A 9,553-nucleotide genomic window follows, 5' to 3' on the forward strand; every position below is an offset into this window, starting at 1 on the left:
AATATTACCATGGTTCTCAAACATATAAAGTATACATCTACAAAAAACACAGAAGGTAAAAATATATATACAAATAAAAATACAGATATATAGAATGGCCTATCAAAAAGGTAAATACAATCGACTAAAAATTCTAAAGCGTGTCATGCTACTAAAAATCTAAATAAAATGAAATAAAATATCAATCGACTGAAAATTTTTGTTTTAGTCCCCATACACAAAGAGTATGTCCAAAAAGTTCAATTTATAAAAATGTAGCCTTTCGACGGAATAAGAACATAAAAGAATTATTGACCTCTATATCTGACTCCAAGAAAACGAACATTGGAGTATCTGCACGCTGTACGTTAAAGAACAGCCGCAAGAGAGGTAAGCCCTGTTCGTTGTGCAACAACATGAGTGAAGTGAATACCATCAAAAATCATAATAGACATGTTATGATTTATACAGAAGGGGGAACCTGCAAAGATTCCCATTTAGTGTACGCTGCAGAATGCACGAAACACAACTTGATTTATGTTGGTTGTACAACGGAACAATTAAACAAAAGGTTTAATGGGCACAGATTCGACGTCAGGCACAAGAACAGTAGTTCAACAGAACTTGCTGAACATTTCGTTTCAAGCGGCTGCAATTTTGAAGAAGATTTGAAAGTGCACATTCTCAAAAAATATTCTGAATGTACCCCACTTTCAGTTCTCAGAATGTATGAGGAGAAATATGTTTGCGGGTTATTGACATCACGCCCTGGAGGAATGAATAAGATGATAGGAGAATATCATCAAATTTATACAAAACTGTTTGATTGAATATTCTTCTTTCTCTCTTTTTCTTTTCTTTTTCTGTCGTCTTCCTTTTTCTTTCTTTCTGCTTATTAAAAAACTGACAAAAACTGATGATGTCATTCCATCAACGTATGGACGCTGGTTACTCTCGTTCATAGTTTACGTTTGGTTTCTGAAATTTTGAATTTTCAATCACCTTTTGGTTTGAACTTGAGAAAGACAGACGTTCTGTCGAAGTATTGTTCAAAGAATAAAACATCTATACAATCGAATCGCACTCTTCGTCTTGACTATTATTAGTGTTATTATTAATATTATAATTATCTTTAAAGACATGTGTACTCATTGCAGAGTTTTCTCCCTACCAGTTTACATTCTTTTCCATCCTTACTAGGACTTCCATTTATGTAAATTTTATGGTTAGCCACAGTTAGACTGGACATATTATAAGAGCAACTCATATTGATCTTATTTACTCTATTGCTTTCAGACAGTATGTAATTACAATTGTCATCATTATATTTAGAGAGATATGCTATTTTTTCTCTCTATAAACCAACCCAAGCTAGAGCTTCATTATTGTAATTAGTATTTTGATTTAAAATGTAGTTAGTGGAGAGCAATGATATACGGGAGGATACTCTATTTACTATATAACATATGACAGCTTTTGGATGATTTGAGAAGTGATTTACATAATTAAGATGCTGATTTAGTTTATGGACAGGTTTAGAGAGACTTGTAGTAAGGTCTAAAGTAACATCTAGGAAGTTTATTATTTTACAGTTGTCATCAAATGTAATAGGCAAACCTACATTCTTAAAATATCTAATAAGTTTTTTCTTAGTTCTAATATAGTCAACATTATTGGAATTACATATTGTGAGCAAAACATCATCCCTAGAAAGACCACCTTCAAGATTATGAAATTCGTCTTTCATATAATATAATAAGTATACCCTCATGAGATCTGTGACTTGCACAGAGTCATTAGATCCCATGGTGATATCAGAATTATTTTGCCATGTTTTTCTAGTCCAGAACTTATCAGTGAATTTAATAATCATTCTCTTGGCTACATGAATAATATCATTAAAGTTCTTCATAATGAAAATAAGTCCTTTGTTTAGATGTATAGGCAAGATGAAAGTATAGTAATTATCAATATTGAATCATAAGAGCTTAACATTTATTTTACATAAGTAAGCATATTATTGTAAAATTCAAGCATGATCGTTGCCAGGCCCATGGATTGTCTCCCATGCTGGTGACACGTGAAAAGCACCATTCGAGTGTGATCATTGCCAGCGTTGCCTTACCAGCACATGTGCCGGTGGCACATGCGAAAAACGATATTTCAGCATGATCGTTGCATGTGCCGCCGGACCAGCTCCCATGCAGGTAGCACGTAAAAACACCGTTTGAGTGTGGTCGTTGCCAGAACCGCCTGACTGGCCTTCGTGCTGGTGGCACGTAAAAAGCACCCACTACACTCTAGGAGTATTTGGCGTTGGGAAGGGCATCCAAGTGTAGAAACTTTGCCAGATCAGATTGAGCTTGGTGCAGCCTCTGGCTCACCAGTCCTCAGTCAAACCGTCCAACCCATGCTAGCATGGAAAGCGGACATTAAAGGATGATGATGATAATATATATATATATATATATATATATATATGAATTTTTTATTATTATTATTATTATTATTATTATTATTATTATTATTATTATTATTATTATTATTATTATGTAATTTATGTGAGACTAGATTAACAGAGCCATAAATGATGATGGCAGATGTTTTAATAAACTTTCTGATATGTTTAACATTTTGGTTTGTATGTACAAATATTTGATTTTTCCAGTTGGAGGTGTTGCTGAAAAATGTACACCATGAAAGTTACAAGAGACTGTATGAAAATGTAAATAAAAATACCAAAAGAGCAGTAAATAAAAAAAATAAAAAATATACAGATTTGATTACTTTCAATATGTTCACTATGTTGTAGATAGGGATCTACATGTTATTTTATACTGATATTTTCCACAATCAATACTCCACCTAATTTCATAAATTTTATACATGTACATGTATTCAAAACCACCAGGGTCTTACACACAGATACCATACATCTTCAAAGGTTTTCAAGGAACAATAGGTTTAGTTTATGCAAAAGCTGTTCGTTTGCAACATATCTGACATATTATCCATACAAAAACTACAACTGTTTATTATAAGTGTCATTGTTCATGTTCACTGCAAAAGTTCCTGAAGAGCAATGTTTCTTGTATAGACATGAAGAGGCAGCAACACACCTTAACATTCTGAACTTTCAATCTGTAATTTCAATGTATTTCTGTTTGTTTTTGTATTTTTTGTGCCTAAAGCTAAAAAATATGTGCATGCAGTGTCATAAATAAATAAGATAAAGTTGAGTATATAATACCTCTCAATAAGCTGAATAATGGAATACAGTGGAATATATGAATGATCAATAGTGGAATAAGTGTATATACAAATACACATAGCATATTAAATACATATTGATGATATATTGTATATTATATATATATATATATATATATATATATATATATATATATATATATATATATATATAATTTTCCAGAGGATCTTTTGAATATGAAAATTTAAAAGTTAAAAACCTTATAATCTCTATATATAAAAATGAGAATGTGTGTCTGTCTGTCTGTCTGTCTGTGTGTTTCCCTAAAACTCGAGAACTACACAACCAATTTCATTCAAATTTTACACATGTCTTACTTAGAGTTCCGGTTGTGTTTTAGTCAAAAAATTTTTTTAACTTCTTGTATAGTTCGAGCCCACAGCAACATCATATCTCCTCCACTATTTAAGTATTACGTGTCAAAAGTGAAACAAAAACACTCATGTCAAATACTTTCACTTTAAAAATGAAACTATTCCACTAACTGAAACAATCACATTTCGATACTGTGATGACAGATACTTTCACTTTAATGGTGTGTGTGTATATATATATATATATATATATATATATATATATATATATATATATATATATATAATTTTTTTTTCTCTGTGTTTTTCTCCTTGTCTCCGTATTCTTTCTGTTGAAGAGCGTAGCTCGAAACGTCAAAGACTTTCCGTATTCCCGAGCGTCATACTAATATATACTTTTGTTATTTACACCACCTGTCCTCGTCTGTTGTTATTATTTGTATATTCTCCCATATATATATATATATATACATCTCTCTCTCTCTGTATATATATATATATATATATATATATACAGAGAGAGAGAGAAAGAGAGAGAGATGTATATGTACACGTATATGTATAGATATATATATATAGATATAGATCTATATGCATACATGTATATGTATACATATGTGTAGATGTATATATATATAGGTGTACATCTAATATGTACACATATATACATGCATACAGATATCTATACATATATACACCCATACACACACACATATATATGCACACAAACACACACATTAGTCATTTGTTTTCTTATCCAAAACTACGTCAAAAGTATTGAGTGGATCTTTAAGAAATTTTGAAATTATATTCTATGCATAATAGCCATAACCCCCATGAAAATTCATATATTTTTGATGTTGATGAAATTTTAACCATACAGATTACACACAAATAAAGTAATATTTCTAAAAATTTTTCTTCTTAGAAGTTACAAAGACCCCTTCATGGGGACTTCACACCCACAATTTAGTCATTTTTCCTAAGCAAAGACGAATACAGTTGTACCATTGGTAGCTATAGGGTCACCCGAACATAACAGATGAGCATTATTTGTAATTCAACGGTACAACAGTGTAAGACTATCCTTTCAGATATACTTACATTGTGATTTCTGCAATGTGGTGCATAAATTGTCAAGTAAATGAAACTCATCTTTGCCTCCACTGATTCACTTGCAAAGTGATGAGTAAAATTATTTCGTTGCAGACCTCCTTTGAGTCTTTTTATTACCACTGTGACACATGTAGTCCCCAGTTGGTAACATTGATTTCAAGGCCTTCCCAGATGAGTGACTGGTTGTTCTAAGACATTTATTGATTGTAAATATTTTCTGCCCAGTTACCTATCGGTAGAGTGGTCATTTGCAAACTCCAGAGGCGACACTTTCATTTCCTTTTACTCCAAACGTCACACATTGTTGTTTCTATTGAGTCATGCCCTTCCAATTGCTATAGATCCATAATGCATCTTAAAGCTGTACCTGTCACCTGTATGGTGAGGAATCCTACATTGGGGAGTAATAACGACTAGGCTACGGTAGCTGACTGATTATCGTGATCATTCGTCTTTGGCTTTCCTGTAGCTTTGCTCTCTTTTACAAACCCAGTGAACATACATATATTTCCTATTTTAAAGAAATTCAAACAATACATATTACACACAAGTTAAAAAGATTCCCAACAATTAAACTTCTCTGGTTGACATTAATACACCCATCACCAATAGGGGCCTTAACTCCCACAATTTTCAGCTCCATGAGCTCCATTTTTCAGGAGCAAAATTCTTTTAAGGTCCATGTAGTGTCTTAGGCCAAAAAAGTTTTTAACTTCCTGCATAGTTCGAGCCCACAGCAATATCTTATCTCCTCCACTATTTCAGTATTATGTGTCAAAAATGAAACAATAACATCACTCTACTGTAATGTCAGATACTTTCACTCTAACACTGAAACTATTCCACTATTTCAGTATTACCTGTCAAAAGTGAAACAATAACATGTCGCTACTGTAATTTCAAATATTTTCACTTTAATATTTTCAATTTCATACTGAAACTATTAAAGTGAGACTATACTCTCACATATATAGGGGCATACTATAAGACCCAAATAAAAACATTCCCAACAATTCAACTTCTCAGGTTGACATTAACACCCCCACCCCCAATAGGGGCCTTCATTCCCACATTTTAGAGCTCCATGAGCTCCATTTTGCAGGAGCAAAATTTTTTTACAGGTTCCAGAAGACTGAAATTTTGGAATATGCGCATAAAGATCAATAGTATGGGATACATGTCTCATGATTAGAATTTTTTTAGGGTGTGTAAAGAGGGAAAGAACCCTCATGTGCAATTTTGATGAAATCTTTTGAGCGGGATCGTTGCCAGTGCCCCTGGACTGGCTCATGTGCGGGCGACACATGAAATCTTTCGAGCGAGATCGTTGCCGGTGCCCCTGGGCCGGCTCTTGTGCGGGTAACACATGAGGTTTTTCGAGCGAGATCGTTGCCAGTGCTCCTGGACTGGCCCATGTGCGGGCAACACATGAAATCTTTCGAGCGGGTCGTTGCCAGTGCCCCTGGACCGGCTCATGTGCGGGCGACATATGAAATCTTTCGAGCGAGATCGTTGCCGGTGCCCCTGGGCCGGCTCTTGTGCGGGTGACACATGAGGTTTTTCGAGCGAGATCGTTGCCGGTGCCCTTGGACTGGCTCATGTGCGGGCGATACATGAAATCTTTCGAGCGGGATCGTTGCCAGTGCCCCTGGACTGGCTCATGTGCGGGCGACACATGAATTCTTTCGAGCGAGATCGTTGCCGGTGGCCCTGGACTGGCTTTTGTGCGGGTGACACATGAGGTTTCTCGAGCGAGATGAGCGTGGCCGTTGCCAGTACCGCCTGACTGGCCTTCATGCGGGTGACACGTAAAAGCACCCACTACATTCTCTGAGTGGTTGGCGTTAGGAAGGGCATCCAGCTGTAGAAACTCTGCCAAATCAGATTGGAGCCTGGTGTAGCCATTTGGTTTCACCAGTCCTCAGTCAAATCGTCCAACCCATGCTAGCATGGAAAGCGGACGTTAAACGATGACGACGATATATATATATATATATATATATATATATATATATATATATATATATATATATATATATATATATATATATATATATATATACATATATTGATTAGATTTACAATGAGAAAAAGAAGAAAATTAATTTGATCACCAGAATTTATGAACATAGAAACATTAATTGAGTATTATGAGACAAAAAAGACAGCAGAATGGACTTTAGAATACAAAAATACCAAATATAAACAGAACAATTCTTGTCCATGTTATATAATTTAGAGTTTGTATTAAAAAAAATATAATGTAAAATGGAACAAATTCAACACCTTCAGATGGTTAAGTGTTAATCACAATATATATATATATTGTTGTTGTTACCGAACTGCCAAGTTACAGGGATGTAAACACACCAACATCGGTTGTCAAGTGGTGGTGGTGGGACAAAGATACATGCACACATACATACATACACACAAACACACATACATACATACACACATACATGCATACACACATACATACATACATATAAAACAGACTTCTCCCAATTTCCATTTATCAAATTGACTTACAAGGCTTTGGTTAGCCTGAGACTGTAATAGAAGACATTTGCTCAAGGTACCATGCAATGGGACTGAAACCAGAGCCATGTGGTTAGGAAGCAAGCCTCTTACCACACAGCCATGCAGAGATGGTGTTGCTCAATATGTAGGAAGAGTGTTGACAGAAAAAATCCATACATTGGATCCAATGCAAGTTTAGAACACATAAGAGGTGTAGTGGTAAAACGGGGGGGGGGTTAACAGAGAAAGTAGTCTTTGTGGCAAATGTGTGAATACAATAAGTACTAAAAATGCACATACAATAGACACTCTCAAATGCTTGTGGGGCGGTGGGGGAGGTTCATTAGAAGTAGTAGATAGCTTCTGATACCTAGGAGACCAAGTTAGCAGTGGTGGGAGAAATTCTGAAAGTGTAGTTGCTAGAATAAGAATGGTCTGGGCAAAATTCAAAGCTTATACCATTGATGGTAACTAAAAGCCTCTCTCTCAGAGTGAAAGGCAGATTGTATGATGCGTGTGTATCATCATCATCATCATCATCATCGTTTAACGTCCGCTTTCCATGCTAGCATGGGTTGGACTGTGAATGTGCAGAAAACAACTTCTGCTACATTCCAGGGAGAAAAACTAGAGGTGACCAAGTTAGTAGCAGGGGAGGATATGCTGAAAGTGTAGCTGCTAGAATAAGAATAGCCTTGGCAAAGTTCAGAGAGCTCTTATCTCTGCTGGTGACAAAGGGCCTCTCACTCAGAGTAAAAGGTAGACTGTATGACACGCGTATGAACAGCCATGCTTCATGGCAGTGAAACATGGGCTGTGACTGCTGAGGACATGCGTAGGCTTGCAAGGAATGAAGCCAGTATGCTCCGATGGATGTGTAATGTCAGTGTGCATACTAGACAGAGTGTTAATACCTTGAGAGAAAAGTTGAACTTACGAAGCATCAGTTGTGGTGTGCAAGAAAGACGATTGCGCTGGTATAGTCATGTAGCAGGAATGGATGAGGATAGCTGTGTGAAAAAGTGTGAAAAGTGCAAGTGAAATCGAAATCGAATTAAATTCGATGACTGGCACCCATGCCAAAGTCGTCTCCTTCATTGGAAACGAAACTCTGCTTGGAGCCTGATGTAGCCATCTGGTTCGCCTGTCCTCAGTCAAATCGTCCAACCTATGCTCGCATGGAGAACGAACGTTAAACGACGATGATGATGATGATGATATATACACACACATATATATATACATGTATGTATGTATGTATGTATGTATGTATGTATACACATATAAGAGGAATAACCACCAAGGTCGATTCCTAATATGCTAGAAGACACCAAATCGTCTAACCATGAAGAATAGACGATTTGGCGACTTCTTCTAGTATATTACAAATCCATCTTGGTGGTTATTCCTCTTATATATGTATGTAATATAATTTCTTTTCCTTTTTTCTTCGATGCTTTTTGACATGTCCAGTTCTCTATACAGCAAATTAGGACCAAAAAAAAACAGTCATCGCAAGACCCCTGCCACCACCACCGAAAAGAAAAGAACTGAGAACATGCACAGTGGTCACCAACATGAGGGAGAGGAAAGACTAAGGATGAAGGTACTCATAATAATAGATATCGACTTTTAACTGGCACCGAAAAAGTGGGATTGATGGTGGCAAGATGAAGTATAGGGAAAAACTTTGATCAAAGTTAGTTGAATGGAAAGATGAGAGAGAAACAGAAAGCAAGTTGAAGAGAGGAAGAAAGAAAAGGTAAAGACAAAAAATGAGCAGGTAGCAAGAAAGAAACTCAGGTAAGGAACAATATAAAGATAATAATTAATAAAGGACTTACTAGCTATAATAATGATTGATATTTCAGAATATGTAAATTGGATGGAACTTCCACGAGTGACTACAACAAAATAACTGAATGAGACAAAATCAAAAATAGATTATCGAATAGAAAGAAAGAAAGTGGAGAAAACAAGGCAGAGGGAGGTAAAAAAGAGGAGAATGAGAGAAAATGAGTTAACTAACATGAGAGCAAGCAATGGGAAGAGAAAGGAGGGATGGGGAGCTTGCTGTTACATATACCTTTCCTTCACTTACTTATTCTTATCTACTAAGTACATATGATAAACACCATACATTTACAAGGTACAAAAAACAAGCAGGCCACATAGAGAACATAATTCCGAACGTCTGGCTTATAAAATTAATGTGGGATATAGAATATGGAATATATAATATAAATAGTTTTCATTAATCAGAATAATGTATCAGTATTGTTTTACATATGCTAAGTTTGAAATACTTGAGATACCAATATTTGCTTAATTAATATGTGAATAAATAAAA

General features: G+C 35.4%; 1 protein-coding gene across 1 annotated transcript in view; it reads right to left on the reverse strand.

Moving 5' to 3' along the window:
• Positions 1–9,205, reverse strand: part of LOC149131856 (beta1,4-N-acetylgalactosaminyltransferase A-like) — a 35,092-nt gene extending 25,887 nt beyond the window's left edge. The window contains exon 1 of the mRNA XM_089337564.1: positions 9,048–9,205. The gene's annotated coding sequence lies outside the window, so the exon portion shown is untranslated. The remainder of the gene's footprint in view (positions 1–9,047) is intronic.
• Between the last annotated feature and the right edge of the window lie 348 nt (positions 9,206–9,553).

Source organism: Octopus bimaculoides, chromosome 19 (genome assembly GCF_046866305.1).
Source record: "Octopus bimaculoides isolate indiv1 chromosome 19, ASM4686630v1, whole genome shotgun sequence".
Lineage (NCBI taxonomy): Eukaryota > Metazoa > Mollusca > Cephalopoda > Octopoda > Octopodidae > Octopus > Octopus bimaculoides.